We start from the raw sequence: 18,187 nt of genomic DNA, 5'->3' as shown, positions 1-18,187 counted from the left end.
GAGACGAGGACTGACTCCCCTGGGGAGACTCCAGAAGTACCCCAAGATCCATGTCAGCACTGGAGAGGAATCCTCAGGTTCCGGCCCCGACTCCACACAAGGTCTTAGTCCCCGGCATCGACGGGAGAGGAATCCCGAGAGGCCCGCGAGGAACTCGCATGGGGACTGGCCTTTCCTGAGGCCACCAGAGCGGGTCCCTGAGGTCCCCGTCGTAAGTCGAGAGCACCTGCCGCAACTCGAGAAAATCCAGGAGGTTTTGCCCTCCAGGCGAGATGAGGCCCATTTCCGCTGAGGCTTCTCGAGGCTAATCACGTCTAACCACTGGAACTTCCAAATGGTCCTTCACACCCTTACTGCAACTCAAGAAGTTCCCCGACATACCCGTCTCCACTCGAGAGGAAGCACGTGGGGTCTCGCACACATCCAGGGGAGCCCCGTTTCCGCCTCCTAGCTCGAGATGAGGGATCCTTTCCCTGTTTCGTAGGGAAAGAATTCCCGGCGTTCCCGTCGCATCTCAAGAGGAGGAGCTCTCCACAGGAAAGGCTAGAGGAACTCCAGGGTCGTGCCACCATTCCAAGAGGCCCCCAGATGTGTCAGTCCATTCTAGAGGAACCTGTTTTCCCTGCACTGCCTTGACGTTCAAGCCGAGGATCGACTACCACCACGTGTGCACGTGGGACAGCCCTGTGGGAAAGCCTCCTGGGAAAGCCTCGTGGGAAAGACTCGAGGGAAAAACATAGATCCTTTGATCCACGCGGCTGACTGCGTGACACTGCTGCTACCGCTCTGGAGGAAAGCGCAAGTGCATACCCGCATTCGAGACGAGGACTGACTACCCTGGGGAGACTCCAGAAGTACCCCAAGATCCATGTCAGCACTGGAGAGGAATCCTCAGGTTCCGACCCCGATTCCACACAAGGTCTTAGGCCCCGGCATCGACGGGAGAGGAATCCCGAGAGGCCCCCGAGGAACTCGCATGGGGACTGGCCTTTCCTGAGGCCACCTGAGCTGGTCCCTGAGGACCCGTCGTAAGTCGAGAGCACCTGCCGCAACTCGAGGAAATCCAGGAGGTTTTGCCCTCCAGGCGACATGAGGCCCATTTCCGCTGAGGCTTCTCGAGGCTAATCACGTCTAACCACTGGAACTTCCTAAGGGTCCTTCACACCCTTGCTGCAACTCAAGAAGTTCCCCGACATACCCGTCTCCACTCGAGAGGAAGCTCGTGGGGTCCGGCACACATCCAGGGGAGCCCCGTTTCCGCCTCCTAGCTTGAGATGAGGGATCCTTTCCCTGTTTCGTAGGGCAAGAATTCCCGGCGTTCCCGTCGCATCTCAGGAGGAGGCGCTCTCCACAGGAAAGGCGAGAGGAACTCCAGGGTCGTGCCACCATTCCAAGAGTCCCCCAGATGTGTCAGTCCATTACATAGGAAGCTGTTTTCCCTGCACTGCCTTGACGTTCAAGCCGAGGATCGACTCCCACCACGTGTGCACGTGGGACAGCCTTGTGGGAAAGCCTCGTGGGAAAGCCTCCTGGGAAAGTTCGAGGGAAAACCATAGATCCTTTGATCCACGCGGCGGACTGATTGACACTGCTGCTACCGCTCTGGAGGAAAGCGCAAGTGCATGCCCGCATTCGAGACGAGGACTGACTCCCCTGGGGAGACTCCAGAAGTACCCCAAGATCCATGTCAGCACTGGAGAGGAATCCTCAGGTTCCGGCCCCGACTCCACACATGGTCTTAGGCCCCGGCATCGACGGGAGAGGAATCCCGAGAGGCCCCCGAGGAACTCGCATGGGGACTGGCCTTTCCTGAGGCCACCAGAGCGGGTCCCTGAGGTCCTCGTCGTAAGTCGAGAGCACCTGCCGCAACTCGAGAAAATCCAGGAGGTTTTGCCCTCCAGGCTAGATGAGGCCCATTTCCGCTGAGGCTTCTCGAGGCTAATCACATCTAACCACTGGAACTTCCAAAGGGTCCTTCACAGCCTTGCTGCAACTCAAGAAGTTCCCCGACATACCCGTCTCCACTCGAGAGGAAGCACGAGGGTCCCGCACACATCCAGGGGAGCCCCGTTTCCACCTTCCAGCTCGAGATGAGGGATCCTTTCCCTGTTTCGTAGGGAAAGAATTCCCGGCGTTCCCGTCGCATCTCAAGAGGAGGCGCTCTCCACAGGAAAGCCGAGAGGAACTCCAGGGTCGTGCCACCATTCCAAGAGTCCCCCAGATGTGTCAGTCCATTCCAGAGGAACCTGTTTTCCCTGCACTGCCTTGACGTTCAAGCCGAGGATCGACTCCCACCACGTGTGCACGGGGGACAGCCCTGTGGGAAAGCCTCGTGGGAAAGCCTCGTGGGAAAGACTCGAGGGAAAACCATAGATCCTTTGATCCACGCGGCGGACTGCGTGACACTGCTGCTACCGCGCTGGAGGAAAGCGCAAGTGCATGCCCCCATTCGAGACGAGGACTGACTCCCCTGGGGAGACTCCAGAAGTACCCCAACATCCATGTCAGCACTGGAGAGGAATCCTCAGTTTCCGGCCCCGACTCCACACAAGGTGTTAGGCCCCGGCATCGACGGGAGAGGAATCCCGAGAGACCCCGAGGAACTCGCATGGGGACTGGCCTTTCCTGAGGCCACCAGAGCGGGTCCCTGAGGTCCCCATCGTAAGTCTAGAGCACCTGCCTCAACTCGAGAAAATCCAGGAGGTTTTGCCCTCCAGGCGAGATGAGGCCCATTTCCGCTGAGGCTTCTCGAGGCTAATCACATCTAACCACTGGAACTTCCAACGGGTCCTTCACACGCTTGCTGCAACTCAAGAAGTTCCCCGACATACCCGTCTCCACTCGAGAGGAAGCACGAGGGTCCCGCACACATCCAGGGGAGCCCCGTTTCCGCCTCCTAGCTCGAGATGAGGGATCCTTTCCCTGTTTCGTAGGGAAAGAATTCCCGGCCTTTCCGTCGCATCTCAAGAGGAGGCGCTCTCCACAGGAAAGGCGAGAGGAACTCCAGGTTCGTGCCTCCATTCCAAGAATCCCCCAGATGTGTCAGTCCATTCCAGAGGAACCTGTTTTCCCTGCACTGCCTTGACGTTCAAGCCGAGGATCGACTCCCACCACCTGTGCACGTGGGACAGCCCTGTGGGAAAGCCTCGTGGGAAAGCCTCGTGGGAAAGACTCGAGGGAAAACCATAGATCCTTTGATCCACGCGGCGGACTGCGGGACACTGCTGCTACCGCTCTGGAGGAAAGCGCAAGTGCATGCCCGCATTAGAGACGAGCACTGACTCCCCTGGGGAGACTCCAGAAGTACCCCAAGATCCATGTCAGCACTGGAGAGGAATCCTCAGGTTCCGGCCCCGACTCCACACATGGTCTTAGGCCCCGGCATCGACGGGAGAGGAATCCCGAGAGGCCCCCGAGGAACTCGCATGGGGACTGGCCTTTCCTGAGGCCACCAGAGCGGGTCCCTGAGGTCCTCGTCGTAAGTCGAGAGCACCTGCCGCAACTCGAGAAAATCCAGGAGGTTTTGCCCTCCAGGCGAGATGAGGCCCATTTCCGCTGAGGCTTCTCGAGGCTAATCACATCTAACCACTGGAACTTCCAAAGGGTCCTTCACAGCCTTGCTGCAACTCAAGAAGTTCCCCGACATACCCCTCTCCACTCGAGAGGAAGCACGAGGGTCCCGCACACATCCAGGGGAGCCCCGTTTCCGCCTTCCAGCTCGAGATGAGGGATCCTTTCCCTGTTTCGTAGGGAAAGAATTCCCGGCGTTCCCGTCGCATCTCAAGAGGAGGCGCTCTCCACAGGAAAGCCCAGAGGAACTCCAGGGTCGTGCCACCATTCCAAGAGTCCCCCAGATGTGTCAGTCCATTCCAGAGGAACCTGTTTTCCCTGCACTGCCTTGACGTTCAAGCCGAGGATCGACTCCCACCACGTGTGCACGTGGGACAGCCCTGTGGGAAAGCCTCGTGGGAAAGCCTCGTGGGAAAGACTCGAGGGAAAACCATAGATCCTTTGATTCACGCGGCGTACTGCGTGACACTGCTGCTACCGCGCTGGAGGAAAGCGCAAGTGCATGCCCGCATTCGAGACGAGGACTGACTCCCCTGGGGAGACTCCAGAAGTACCCCAAGATCCATGTCAGCACTGGAGAGGAATCCTCAGGTTCCGGCCCCGACTCCAAACAAGGTTTTAGGCCCCGGCATCGACGGGAGAGGAATACCGAGAGACCCCGAGGAACTCGCATGGGGACTGGCCTTTCCTGAGGCCACCAGAGCGGGTCCCTGAGGTCCCCGTCGTAAGTCTAGAGCACCTGCTTCAACTCGAGAAAATCCAGGAGGTTTTGCCCTCCAGGCGAGATGAGGCCCATTTCCGCTGAGGCTTCTCGAGGCTAATCACATCTAACCACTGGAACTTCCAACGGGTCCTTCACACGCTTGCTGCAACTCAAGAAGTTCCCCGACATACCCGTCTCCACTCGAGAGGAAGCACGAGGGTCCCGCACACATCCAGGGGAGCCCCGTTTCCGCCTCCTAGCTCGAGATGAGGGATCCTTTCCCTGTTTCGTAGGGAAAGAATTCCCGGCCTTTCCGTCGCATCTCAAGAGGAGGCGCTCTCCACAGGAAAGGCGAGAGGAACTCCAGGGTCGTGCCACCATTCCAAGAGTCCCCCAGATGTGTCAGTCCATTCCAGAGGAACCTGTTTTCCCTGCACTGCCTTGACGTTCAAGCCTAGGATCGACTCCCACCACTTGTGCACGTGGGACCGCCCTGTGGGAAAGCCTCGTGGGAAAGCCTCGTGGGAAAGACTCGAGGGAAAACCATAGATCCTTTGATCCACGCGGCGGACTGCGTGACACTGCTGCTACCGCTCTGGAGGAAAGCGCAAGTGCATGCCCGCATTCGAGACGAGCACTGACTCCCCTGGGGAGACTCCAGAAGTACCCCAAGATCCATGTCAGCACTGGAGAGGAATCCTCAGGTTCCGGCCCCGACTCCACACAAGGTCTTAGTCCCCGGCATCGACGGCAGAGGAATCCCGAGAGGCCCCCGAGGAACTCGCATGGGGACTGGCATTTCCTGAGGCAACCAGAGCGGGTCCCTGAGGTCCCCGTCCTAAGTCGAGAGCACCTGCCGCAACTCGAGAAAATCCAGGAGGTTTTTCCCTCCAGGGGAGATGAGGCCCATTTCCGCTGAGGCTTCTCGAGGCTAATCACATCTAACCACTGGAACTTCCAAATGGTCCTTCACACCCTTGCTGCAACTCAAGAAGTTCCCCGCCATAGCCATCTCCGCTCGAGAGGAAGCACGAGGGTCCCGCACACATCCAGGGGAGCCCCGTTTCCGCCTCCTAGCTCGAGATGAGGGATCCTTTCCCTGTTTCGTAGGGAAAGAATTCCCGGCATTCCCGTCGCATCTCAAGAGGAGGCGCTCTCCACAGGAAAGGCGAGAGGAACTCCAGGGTCGTGCCACCATTCCAAGAGTCCCCCAGATGTGTCAGTCCATTCCAGAGGAACCTGTTTTCCCTGCACTGCCTTGACTTTCAAGCCGAGGATCGACTCCCACCACGTGTGCACGTGGGACCGCCCTTTGGGAAAGCCTCGTGGGAAAGCCTCGTGGGAAAGACTCGATTGAAAACCATAGATCCTTTGATCCACGCGGCGGACTGCGTGACACTGCTGCTACCGCTCTGGAGGAAAGCGCAAGTGCATGCCCGCATTCGAGACGAGCACTGACTCCCCTGGGGAGACTCCAGAAGTACCCCAAGATCCATGTCAGCACTGGAGAGGAATCCTCAGGTTCCCGCCCCGACTCCACACAAGGTCTTAGGCCCCGGCATCGACGGGAGAGGAATCCCGAGAGGCCCGCGAGGAACTCGCATGGGGACTGGCCTTTCCTGAGGCCACCAGAGCGGGTCCCTGAGGTCCCCGCCGTAAGTCGAGAGCACCTGCCGCAACTCGAGAAAATCCAGGAGGTTTTGCCCTCCAGGCGAGATGAGGCCCATTTCCGCTGAGGCTTCTCGAGGCTAATCACATCTAACCACTGGAACTTCCAAAGGGTCCTTCACACCCTTGCTGCAACTCAAGAAGTTCCCCGACATACCCGTCTCCACCCGAGAGGAAGCACGAGGGTCCCGCACACATCCAGGGGAGCCCCGTTTCCGCCTCCTAGCTCGAGATGAGGGATCCTTTCCCTGTTTCGTAGGGAAAGAGTTCCCGGCGTTCCCGTCGCATCTCAAGAGGAGGCGCTCTCCACAGGAAAGGCGAGAGGAACTCCAGGGTCGTGCCACCATTCCAAGAGTCCCCCAGATGTGTCAGTCCATTCCAGAGGAACCTGTTTTCCCTGCACTGCCTTGACGTTCAAGCCGAGGATCGACTCCCACCACGTGTGCACGTGGGAAAGCCTCGTGGGAAAGCCTCGTGGGAAAGACTCGAGGGAAAACCATAGATCCTTTGATCCATGCGGCGGACTGCGTGACACTGCTGCTACCGCTCTGGAGGAAAGGGCAAGTGCATGCCCGCATTTGAGACGAGCACTGACTCCTTTGGGGAGACTCCAGAAGTACCCCAAGATCCATGTCAGCACTGGAGAGGAATCCTCAGGTTCCGGCCCCGACTCCACACAAGGTCTTAGGCCCCGGCATCGACGGCAGAGGAATCCCGAGAGGCCCCCGAGGAACTCGCATGGGGACTGGCCTTTCCTGAGGCAACCAGAGCGGGTCCCTGAGGTCCCCGTCGTAAGTCGAGAGCACCTGCCGCAACTCGAGAAAATCAAGGAGGTTTTGCCCTCCAGGCGAGATGAGGCCCATTTCCGCTGAGGCTTCTCGAGGCTAATCACATCTAACCACTGGAACTTCCAAAGGGTCCTTCACACCCTTGCTGCAATTCAAGAAGTTCCCCGACATACCCGTCTCCACTCGAGAGGAAGCACGTGGGGTCCCGCACACATCCAGGGGAGCCCCGTTTCCGCCTCCTAGCTCGAGATGAGGGATCCTTTCCCTGTTTCGTAGGGAAAGAATTCCCGGCGTTCCCGTCGCATCTCCAGAGGAGGCGCTCTCCACAGGAAAGGCGAGAGGAACTCCAGGGTCGTGCCACCATTCCAAGAGTCCCCCAGATGTGTCAGTCCATTCCAGAGGAACCTGTTTTCCCTGCACTGCCTTCACTTTCTAGCCGAGGATCGACTCCCAACACGTGCGCACGTGGGACAGCCCTGTGGGAAAGCCTCGTGGGAAGGCCTCGTGGGAAAGACTCGAGGGAAACCCATAGATCCTTTGATCCACGCGGCGGACTGCGTGACACTGCTGCTACCGCTCTGGAGGAAAGCGCAAGTGCATGCCCGCATTCGAGACGAGGACTGACTCCCCTCTGGAGACTCCAGAAGTACCCCAAGATCCATGTCAGCACTGGAGAGGAATCCTCAGGTTCCGGCCCCGACTCCACACAAGGTCTTAGGCCCCGGCATCGACGGGAGAGGAATCCCGAGAGGCCCCCGAGGAACTCGCATGGGGACTGGCCTTTCCTGAGGCCACCAGAGCGGGTCACTGAGGTCCCCATCGTAAGTCGAGAGCACCTGCCGCAACTCGAGAAAATCCAGGAGGTTTTGCCCTCCAGGCGAGATGAGGCCCATTTCCGCTGAGGCTTCTCGAGGCTAATCACATCTAACCACTGGAACTTCCAAGGGTCCTTCACACCCTTGCTGCAACTCAAGAAGTTCCCCGACATACCCGTCTCCACTCGAGAGGAAGCACGTGGGGTCCCGCACACATCCAGGGGAGCCCCGTTTCCGCCTCCTAGCTCGAGATGAGGGATCCTTTCCTTGTTTCGTAGGGAAAGAATTCCCGGCGTTCCCGTCACATCTCAAGAGGAGGCGCTCTCCACAGGAAAGGCGAGAGGAACTCCAGGGTCGTGCCACCATTCCAAGAGTCCCCCAGATGTGTCAGTCCATTCCAGAGGAACCTGTTTTCCCTGCACTGCCTTGACGTTCAAGCCGAGGATCGACTCCCACCACGTGTGCACGGGGGACAGCCCTGTGGGAAAGCCTCGTGGGAAAGCCTCGTGGGAAACATTCGAGGGAAAACCATAGATCCTTTGATCCACGCGGCAGACTGCGTGACACTGCTGCTACCGCTCTGGAGGAAAGCGCAAGTGCATGCCCGCATTCGAGACGAGGACTGACTCCCCTGGGGAGACTCCAGAAGTACCCCAAGATCCATGTCAGCACTGGAGAGGAATCCTCAGGTTCCGGCCCCGACTCCACACAAGGTCTTAGGCCCCGGCATCGACGGGAGAGGAATCCCGACAGGCCCCCGAGGAACTCGCATGGGGACTGGCCTTTCCTGAGGCCACCAGAGCGGGTCCCTGAGGTCCCCGTCGTAAGTCGAGAGCACCTGCCGCAACTCGAGAAAATCCAGGAGGTTTTGCCCTCCAGGCGAGATGAGGCCCATTTCCGCTGAGGCTTCTGGAGGCTAATCACATCTAAACACTGGAACTTCCAAAGGGTCCTTCACACCCTTGCTGCAACTCAAGAAGTTCCCCGACATACCCGTCACCACTCGAGAGGAAGCACGAGGGTCCCGCACACATCCAGGGGAGCCCCGTTTCCGCCTCCTAGCTCGAGATGAGGGATCCTTTCCCTGTTTCGTAGGGAAAGAATTCCCGGCGTTCCCGTCGCATCTCAAGAGGAGGCGCTCTCCACAGGAAAGGCGAGAGGAACTCCAGGGTCGTGCCACCATTCCAAGAGTCCCCCAGATGTGTCAGTCCATTCCAGAGGAACCTGTGTTCCCTGCACTGCCTTGACGTTCAAGCCGAGGATCGACTCCCACCACGTGTGCACGGGGGACAGCCCTGTGGGAAAGCCTCGTGGGAAAGCCTCGTGGGAAACATTCGAGGGAAAACCATAGATCATTTGATCCACGCGGCAGACTGCGTGACACTGCTGCTATCGCTCTGGAGGAAAGCGCAAGTGCATGCCCGCATTTGAGACGAGGACTGACTCCCCTGGGGAGACTCCAGAAGTACCCCAAGATCCATGTCAGCACTGGAGAGGAATACTCAGGTTCCGGCCCCGTCTCCACACAAGGTCGTAGGCCCCGGCATCGACGGGAGAGGAATCCCGAGAGGCCCCTGAAGAACTCGCATGGGGACTGGCATTTCCTGAGGCCACCAGAGCGGGTCCCGGAGGTCCCCGTCGTAAGTCGAGAGGACCTGCCGCAACTCGAGAAAATCCAGGAGGTTTTGCCCTCCAGGGGAGATGAGGCCCATTTCCGCTGAGGCTTCTCGAGGCTAATCACATCTAACCACTGGAACTTCCAAAGGGTCCTTCACACCCTTGCTGCAACTCAAGAAGTTCCCCGACATACCCGTCTCCACTCGAGAGGAAGCACGAGGGTCCCGCACACATCCAGGGGAGCCCCGTTTCCGCCTCCTAGCTCGAGATGAGGGATCCTTTCCCTGTTTCGTAGGGAAAGAATTCCAGGCGTTCCCGTCGCATCTCAAGAGGAGGCGCTCTCCACAGGAAAGGCGAGAGGAACTCCAGGGTCGTGCCACCATTTCAAGAGTTCCCCAGATGTGTCAGTCCATTCCAGAGGAACCTGTTTTCCCTTCACTGCCTTCACGTTCAAGCCGAGGATCGGCTCCCACCACGTGTGCATGTGGGACAGCCCTGTGGGAAAGCCTCGTGGGAAAGCCTCGTGGGAAAGAATCGAGGGAAAAACATAGATCATTTGACCACGCGGCGGACTGTGTGACACTGCTGCTACCGCTCTTGAGGAAAGCCCAAGTGCATGCCCGCATTCGAGACGAGCACTGACTCCCCTGGGGAGACTCCAGAAGTACCCCAAGATCCATGTCAGCACTGGAGAGGAATACTCAGGTCCGGCCCCGACTCCACACAAGGTCTTAGGCCCCGGCATCTACGGGAGAGGAATCCCGAGAGGCCCCCGAGGAACTCGCATGGGGACTGGCCTTTCCTGAGGCCACCAGAGCGGGTCCTGAGGTCCCCGTCGTAAGGCGAGAGAACCTGTCGCAACTCGAGAAAATCCAGGAGGTTTTGCCCTCCAGGCGTAATGAGGCCCATTTCCGCTGAGGCTTCTCGAGGCTAATCACATCTAACCACTGGAACTTCCAAAGGGTATTTCACACCGTTGCTGCAACTCAAGACGTTCCCCGACATACCCGTCTCCACTCGAGAGGAAGCACGAGAGTCCCGCACACATCCAGGGGAGCCCCGTTTCCGCCTCCTAGCTCGAGTTGAGGGATCCTTTCCCTGTTTCGTAGGGAAAGAAATCCCGGCGTTCCCGTCGCATCTCAAGAGGAAGCGCTCCCCACAGGAAAGGCGAGAGGAATTCCAGGGTCGTGCCACCATTCCAAGAGTCCCCCAGATCTGTCAGTCCATTCCAGAGGAACCTGTCTTCCCTGCACTGCCTTGACGTTCAAGCCAAGGATCGACGCTCACCACGTGTGCACGTGGGACAGCCCTGAGGGAAAGCCTCGTGGGAAAGCCTCGTGGGAAAGACTCGAGGGAAAACCATAGATCCTTTGATCCACGCGGCGGACTGCGTGACACTGCTGCTACCGCTCTGGAGGAAAGCGCAAGTGCATGCCCGCATTCGAGACGAGCACTGACTCCCCTGGGGAGACTCCAGAAGTACCCCAAGATCCATGTCAGCACTGGAGAGGAATCCTCAGGTTCCGGCCCCGACTCCACACAAGGTCTTAGGCCAAGGCATCGATTGACGAGGAATCCCGAGAAGCCCCCGAGGAATTCGCATGGGGACTGGCCTTTCCTGAGGCCACCAGAGAGGGTCCCGGAGGTCCCCGTCGTAAGTCGAGAGCACCTGCCGCAACTCGAGAACATCCAGGAATTTTTGCCCTCCAGGCGAGATGAGGCCCATTTCCGCTGAGGCTTCTCGAGTCTAATCACATCTAACCACTGGAACTTCCAAAGGGTCCTTCACACCCTTGCTGCAACTCAAGAAGTTCCCCGACATACCCGTCTCCACTCGAGAGGAAGCACGAGGGTCCCGCACACATCCAGGGGAGCCCCGTTTCCGCCTCCTAGCTCGAGATGAGGGATCCTTTCCCTGTTTCGTAGGGAAAGAATTCCAGGCGTTCCCGTCGCATCTCAAGAGGAGGCGCTCTCCACAGGAAAGGCGAGAGGAACTCCAGGGTCGTGCCACCATTTCAAGAGTTCCCCAGATGTGTCAGTCCATTCCAGAGGAACCTGTTTTCCCTTCACTGCCTTCACGTTCAAGCCGAGGATCGGCTCCCACCACGTGTGCACGTGGGACAGCCCTGTGGGAAAGCCTCGTGGGAAAGCCTCGTGGGAAAGAATCGAGGGAAAACCATAGATCATTTGACCACGCGGCGGACTGTGTGACACTGCTGCTACCGCTCTGGAGGAAAGCCCAAGGGCATGCCCGCATTCGAGACGAGGACTGACTCCCCTGGGGAGACTCCAGAAGTACCCCAAGATCCATGTCAGCACTGGAGAGGAATACTCAGGTCCGGCCCCGACTCTACACTAGGTCTTAGGCCCCGTCATCGACGGGAGAGGAATCCCGACAGGCCCCCGAGGAACTCGCATGGGGACTGGCCTTTCCTGAGGCCACCAGAGCGGGACCTGAGGTCCCCGTCGTAAGGCGAGAGAACCTGTCGCAAATCGAGAAAATCCAGGAGGTTTTGCCCTCCAGGCGAGATGAGGCCCATTTCCGCTGAGGCTTCTCGAGGCTAAACACATCTAACCACTGGAACTTCCAAAGGGTCCTTCACACCGTTGCTGCAACTCAAGACGTTCCCCGACATACCCGTCTCCACACGAGAGGAAGCACGAGAGTCCCGCACACATCCAGGGGAGCCCCGTTTCCGCCTCCTAGCTCGAGATGAGGGATCCTTTCCCTGTTTCGTAGGAAAAGAATTCCCGGCGTTCCCGTCGCATCTCAAGAGGAAGCGCTCCCCACAGGAAAGGCGAGAGGAATTCCAGGGTCGTGCCACCATTCCAAGAGTCCCCCAGATCTGTCAATCCATTCCAGAGGAACCTGTCTTCCCTGCACTGCCTTGAGGTTCAAGCCGAGGATTGACTCCCACCACGTGTGCACGTGGGACAGCCCTGAGGGAAAGCTTCGTGGGAAAGCCTCGTGGGAAAGACACGAGGGAAAACCACAGATCCTTTGATCCATGCGGCGGACTGCGTGACACTGCTGCTACCGCTCTGGAGGAAAGCGCAAGTGCATACCCGCATTCGAGACGAGCACTGACTCCCCTGGGGAGACTCCAGAAGTACCCCAAGATCCATGTCAGCACTGGAGAGGAATCCTCAGGTTCCGGCCCCGACTCCACACAAGGTCTTAGGCCAAGACATCGATTGGCGAGGAATCCCGAGAAGCCCCCGAGGAATTCGCATGGGGACTGGCCTTTCCTGAGGCCACCAGAGAGGGTCCCGGAGGTCCCCGTCGTAAGTCGAGAGCACCTGCCGCAACTCGAGAAAATCCAGGAGGTTTTGCCCTCCAGGCGAGATGAGGCCCATTTCCGCTGAGGCTTCTCGAGGCTAATAACATCTAACCACTGGAACTTCCAAAGGGTCCTTCACACCCTTGCTGCAACTCAAGAAGTTCCCCGACATACCCGTCTCCACTCGAAAGGAAGCACGAGAGTCCCGCACACATCCAGGGGAGCCCCGTTTCCGCCTCCTAGCTCGAGATGAGGGATCCTTTCCCTGTTTCGTAGGGAAAGAATTCCCGTCGTTCCCGTCGCATCTCAAGAGGAAGCGCTTCCCACAGGAAAGGCGAGAGGAACTCCAGGGTCGTGCCACCATTCCAAGAGTCCCACAGATCTGTCAGTCCATTCCAGAGGAACCTGTCTTCCCTGCACTGCCTTGACGCTCAACCGTGGATCGACGCCCACCACGTGTGCACGTGGGACAGCCCTGAGGGAAAGCCTCGTGGGAAAGCCTCGTGGGAAAGACTCGAGGGAAATCCATAAATCCTTTGATCCACGTGGCGGACTGCGTGACACTGCTGCTACCGCTCTGGAGGAAATCGCAAGTGCATGCCCGCATTTGAGACGAGGTCTGACTCCCCTGGGGAGACTCCAGAAGTACCCCAAGGTCCATGTCAGCACTGGAGAAGAATCCTCAGGTTCCGGCCCCGACTCCACACAAGGTCTTAGGTCCCGGCATCGACGGGAGAGGAATCCCGAGAGGCCCCCGAGGAACTCGCATGGGGACTGGCCTTTCCTGAGGCCACCAGAGCGGGTCCCTGAGGTCCCCGTCGTATGTCGAGAGCACCTGCCGCAACTCGAGAAATCCAGGAAGTATTGCCCTACAGGCGAGATGAGGCCCATTTCCGCTGAGGCTTCTCGAGGCTAATCACATCTAACCACTGGAACTTCCAAAGGGTCCTTCACACCCTTGCTGCAACTCAAGAAGTTCCCCGACATACCCGTCACCACTCGAGAGGAAGCACGAGGGTCCCGCACACATCCAAGGGAGCCCCGTTTCCGCCTCCTAGCTCGAGATGAGGGATCCTTTCCCTGTTTCGTAGGGAAAGAATTCCCGGCGTTCCCGTCGCATCTCAAGAGGAGGCGCTACCCACAGGAAAGGCGAGAGGAACTCCAGGGTCGTGCCACCATTCCAAGAGTCCCAAAGATGTGTCAGTCCATTCCAGAGGAACCTGTTTTCCCTGCACTGCCTTGACTTTCAAGCCGAAGATCGACTCCCACCACGTGTGCACGTGGGACCGCCCTGTGGGAAAGCCTCGTGGGAAAGCCTCGTGGGAAAGACTCGAGGGAAAACCATAGATCCTTTGATCCACGCGGCGGAATACATGACACTGCTGCTACCGCTCTGGAGGAAAGTGCACGGGCATGCCCGCATTCGAGACGAGGACTGACTCCCCTGGGGAGACTCCAGAAGTACCCCAAGATCCATGTCAGCACTGGAGAGGAATACTCAGGTACGGCCCCGACTCCACACAAGGTCTTAGGCCCCGGCATCGACGGGAGAGGAATCTCGAGAGGCCCCTGAAGAACTCGCATGGGGACTGGCCTTTTCTGAGGCCACCAGAGCGGGTCCTGAGGTCCCCGTCGTAAGGCGAGAGCACCTGTCGCAACTCGAGAAAATCCAGGAGGTTTTGCCCTCCAGGCGAGATGAGGCCCATTTCCCCTGAGGCTTCTCGAGGCTAATAACATCTAACCACTGGAACTTCTAAAGGGTCCTTCACACCGTTGCTGCAACTCAAGAAGTTCCCCGACATACCCGTCTCCACTCGAGAGGAAGCACGAGAGTCCTGCACACATCCAGGGGAGCCCCGTTTCCGCCTCCTAGCTCGAGATGTGGGATCCTTTCCCTGTTTCGTAGGGAAAGAATTCCCGGCCTTCCCGTCGCATCTCAAGACGAAGCGCCCCCACAGGAAAGGCGAGAGGAACTCCAGGGTCGTGCCACCATTCCAAGAGTCCCCCAGATGTGTCAGTCCATTCCAGAGGAATCTGTCTTCCCTGCACTGCCTTGACGTTCAAGCCGAGGATCGACGCCCACCACGTGTGCACGTGGGACAGCCCTGAGGGAAAGCCTCGTGGGAAATCCTCGTGGGAAAGACTCGAGGGAAAACCATAGATCCTTTGCTCCACGCGGCGGACTGCATGACACTGCTGCTACCTCTCTGGAGGAAAGCGCAAGTGCATGCCCGCATTTGAGACGAGGACTGACTCCCCTGGGGAGACTCCAGAAGTACCCCAAGATCCATGTCAGCACTGGATAGGAATCCTCAGGTTCCCGCCCCGACTCCACACAAGGTCGTAGGCCCCGGCATCGACGGGAGAGGAATCTCGAGAGGCCCCTGAAGAACTCGCAAGGGGACTGGCATTTCCTGAGGCCACCAGAGCGGGTCCCGGAGGTCCCCGTCGTAAGTCGAGAGGACCTGCCGCAACTCGAGAAAATCCAGGAGGTTTTGCCCTCCAGGCGAGATGAGGCCCATTTCCGCTGAGGCTTCTCGAGGCTAATCATATCTAACCACTGGAACTTCCAAAGGGTCCTTCACACCCTTGCTGCAACTCAAGAAGTTCCCCGACATACCCGTCTCCACTCGAGAGGAAGCACGAGGGTCCCGCACACATCCAGGGGAGCCCCGTTTCCGCCTCCTAGCTCGAGATGAGGGATCCTTTCCCTGTTTCGTAGGGAAAGAATTCCAGGCGTTCCCGTCGCATCTCAAGAGGAGGCGCTCTCCACAGGAAAGGCGAGAGGAACTCCAGGGTTGTGCCACCATTTCAAGAGTTCCCCAGATGTGTCAGTCCATTCCAGAGGAACCTGTTTTCCCTGCACTGCCTTCACGTTCAAGCCGAGGATCGGCTCCCACCACGTGTGCACGTGGGACAGCCCTGTGGGAAAGCCTCGTGGGAAAGCATCGTGGGAAAGAATCGAGGGAAAACCATAGATCATTTGACCACGCGGCGGACTGTGTGACACTGCTGCTACCGCTCTGGAGGAAAGCCCAAGTGCATGCCCGCATTCGAGACGAGGACCTACTCCCCTGGGGAGACTCCAGAAGTACCCCAAGATCCATGTCAGCACTGCAGAGGAATACTGAGGTCCGGCCCCGACTCCACACAAGGTCTTAGGACCCGGCATCGACGGGAGAGGAATCCCGAGAGGCCCCCGAGGAACTCGCATGGGGACTGGCCTTTCCTGAGGCCACCAGAGCGGGTCCTGAGGTCCCCGTTGTAAGGCGAGAGAACCTGTCGCAACTCGAGAAAATCCAGGAGGTTTTGCCCTCCAGGCGAGATGAGGCCCATTTCCGCTGAGGCTTCTCGAGGCTAATCACATCTAACCACTGGAACTTCCAAAGGGTCCTTCACACCGTTGCTGCAACTCAAGACGTTCCCCGACATACCCGTCTCCACTCGAGAGGAAGCACGAGAGTCCCGCACACATCCAGGGGAGCCCCGTTTCCGCCTCCTAGCTCGAGATGAGGGATCCTTTCCCTGTTTCATAGGGAAAGAATTCCCGGCGTTCCCGTCGCATCTCAAGAGGAAGCGCTCTCCACAGGAAAGGCGAGAGGAACTCCAGGGTCGTGCCACCATTCCAAGAGTCCCCCAGATCTGTCAGTCCATTCCAGAGGAACCTGTCTTCCCTGCACTGCCTTGACGTTCAAGCCGAGGATCGACGCCCACCACGTGTGCACGTGGGACAGCCCTGAGGGAAAGCCTCGTGGGAAAGCCTCGTGGGAAAGACTCGAGGTAAAACCATAGATCCTTTGATCCACGCGGCGGACTGCGTGACACTGCTGCTACCGCTCTGGAGGAAAGCGCAAGTGCATGCCCGCATTCGAAACGAGCACTGATTCCCCTAGGGAGGCTCCTGAAGTACCCCAAGATCCATGTCAGCACTGGAGAGGAATCCTCAGGTTCCGGCCCCGATTCCACACAAGGTCTTAGGCCAAGGCATCGATTGGCGAGGAATCCCGAGAAGCCCCCGAGGAATTCGCATGGGGACTGGCCTTTCCTGAGGCCACCAGAGCGAGTCCCAGAGGTCCCCGTCGTAAGTCGAGAGCACCTGCCGCAACTCGAGAAAATCCAGGAGGTTTTGCCCTCCAGGCGAGATGAGGCTCATTTCCGCTGAGGCTTCTCGAGGCTAATCACATCTAACCACTGGAACTTCCAAAGGGTCCTTCACACCCTTGCTGCAACTCAAGAAGTTCCCCGACATACCCGTCTCCACTCGAGAGGAAGCACGAGGGTCCGCACACATCCAGGGGAGCCCCGTTTCCGCCTCCTAGCTCGAGATGAGGGATCCTTTCCCTGTTTCTTAGGGAAAGAATTCCCGGCGTTCCCGTCGCATCTCAAGAGGAGGCGCTCTCCACAGGAAAGGCGAGAGGAACTCCAGGGTCGTGCCACCATTCCAAGAGTCCCCCAGATGTGTCAGTCCATTCCAGAGGAACTTGTTTTCCCTGCACTGCCTTGACGTTCAAGCCGAGGATCGACTCCCACCACGTGTGCACGTGGGACAGCCCTGTGGGAAAGCCTCGTGGGAAAGCCTCGTGGGAAAGACTCGAGGGAAAACCATAGATCCTTTGATCCACGCGGCGGACTGCGTGACACTGCTGCTACCGCTCTGGAGGAAAGCGCAAGTGCATACCCGCATTCGAGACGAGCACTGACTCCCCTGGGGAGACTCCAGAAGTACCCCAAGATCCATGTCAGCACTGGAGAGGAATCCTCAGGTTCCGGCCCCGACTCCACACAAGGTCTTAGGCCAAGGCATCGATTGGCGAGGAATCCCGAGAAGCCCCCGAGGAATTCGCATGGGGACTGGCCTTTCCTGAGGCCACCAGAGAGGGTCCCGGAGGTCCCCGTCGTAAGTCGAGAGCACCTGCCGCAACTCGAGAAAATCCAGGAGTTTTTGCCCTCCAGGCGAGATGAGGCTCATTTCCGCTGAGGCTTCTCGAGGCTAATCACATCTAACCACTGGAACTTCCAAAGGGTCCTTCACACCCTTGCTGTAACTCAAGAAGTTCCCCGACATACCCGTCTCCACTCGAAAGGAAGCACGAGAGTCCCGCACACATCCAGGGGAGCCCCGTTTCCGCCTCCAAGCTCGAGATGAGGGATCCTTTCTCTGTTTCGTAGGGAAAGAATTCCCGTCGTTCCCGTCGCATCTCAAGAGGAAGCGCTCCCCACAGGAAAGGCGAGAGGAACTCCAGGGTCGTGCCACCATTCCAAGAGTCCCCTAGATCTGTCAGTCCATTCCAGAGGAACCTGTCTTCCCTGCACTGCCTTGACGCTCAACCGAGGATCGACGCCCACCACGTGTGCACGTGGGACAGCCCTGAGGGAAAGCCTCGTGGGAAAGCCTCGTGGGAAAGACTCGAGGGAAAACCATAGATCCTTTGCTCCACGCGGCGGACCGCATGACACTGCTGCTACCGCTCTGGAGGAAAGCGCAAGTGCATGCCCGCATTTGAGACGAGGACTGACTCCCCTGGGGAGACTCCAGAAGTACCCCAAGATCCATGTCAGCACTGGAGAGGAATCCTCAGGTTCCGGCCCCGACTCCACACAAGGTCGTAGGCCCCGGCATCGACGGGAGAGGAATCCCGAGAGGCCCCTGAAGAACTCGCATGGGGACTGGCATTTCCTGAGGCCACCAGAGCGGGTCCCGGAGGTCCCCGTCGTAAGTCGAGAGGACCTGCCGCAACTCGAGAA

This window comes from Ovis canadensis, chromosome 21, assembly GCF_042477335.2.
Source record: "Ovis canadensis isolate MfBH-ARS-UI-01 breed Bighorn chromosome 21, ARS-UI_OviCan_v2, whole genome shotgun sequence".
In the NCBI taxonomy this organism is placed as follows: Eukaryota; Metazoa; Chordata; class Mammalia; order Artiodactyla; family Bovidae; genus Ovis; species Ovis canadensis.
The sequence above is the reverse complement of the archived record's forward strand: the minus strand, read 5'-3'. Positions refer to the sequence as shown.